The following is an 818-nucleotide window of genomic DNA, read 5'->3' as shown; positions in this document are numbered from 1 at the left end:
CCCTGTAAAGGGCCTGTAAGGATTTTTCAATAAATAAATAAATAAATAAATAAATTTCTAAACCTAGCGTCTCAATCGGACCGACAAGGTATCTTTCTTTTTGATAAGAATATTGGCGACAGAATAAAACGTAATTATCTATTGTTTCTATTTTCTTGAAAAAGAGACATAACGGAGATGCTGAGAGTCCAGCTTCATGTAAGTAATAATTCAGGTGCGGAATTCTACAGCCAAATCTGGTGATTGTAATTTCTAACTGCCGAAATACGCACCACTGTTTATTCCAGCAGAATCTCAGATGTACTAGGTCTCTGACTTTATCTAATGACAATTGATCTATTTCCTTGTGCACAAAACATTTCTGTATCTCAGTGCTGTTACGTAAGCGAAATCAAGTAAAGGGAAGACTGGTCCGCTTAAAGATACTTTGGCTAACGAGTCTGCCATCTCATTCAGATGAATCCCGCCGTGGCGAGGTACTCATAGCAAGTGAAATTTTTTCAGGTTTGCTGACGATAAACTACATACTCATTAATGTTAACTTTGTTGCTGCATAGAGTGCAGTAAATCAAGTTAACTGTCAATATTTGTTCTTTTACTTCACATTTCACGTTACTTTTTGTAGAAATACGGAGCAACTGAAGCAAGTTCTAAGGAACAAAGGGAACTGACACAACTACAACAAGTGGCACTAAAATAATAAAAGCACCACCTACATTGTAACACGGCCTTTTGAGTGCCCAAACAAGAGCAAGACATTCGCACTCTGTAATGGAGTAGTTGCGCTCAGCAGCTGTGAGGAGGCGGCTAGCGTAGGC

This window comes from Rhipicephalus microplus, chromosome 4, assembly GCF_043290135.1.
Source record: "Rhipicephalus microplus isolate Deutch F79 chromosome 4, USDA_Rmic, whole genome shotgun sequence".
NCBI lineage: Eukaryota > Metazoa > Arthropoda > Arachnida > Ixodida > Ixodidae > Rhipicephalus > Rhipicephalus microplus.
The sequence above is the reverse complement of the archived record's forward strand: the minus strand, read 5'-3'. Positions refer to the sequence as shown.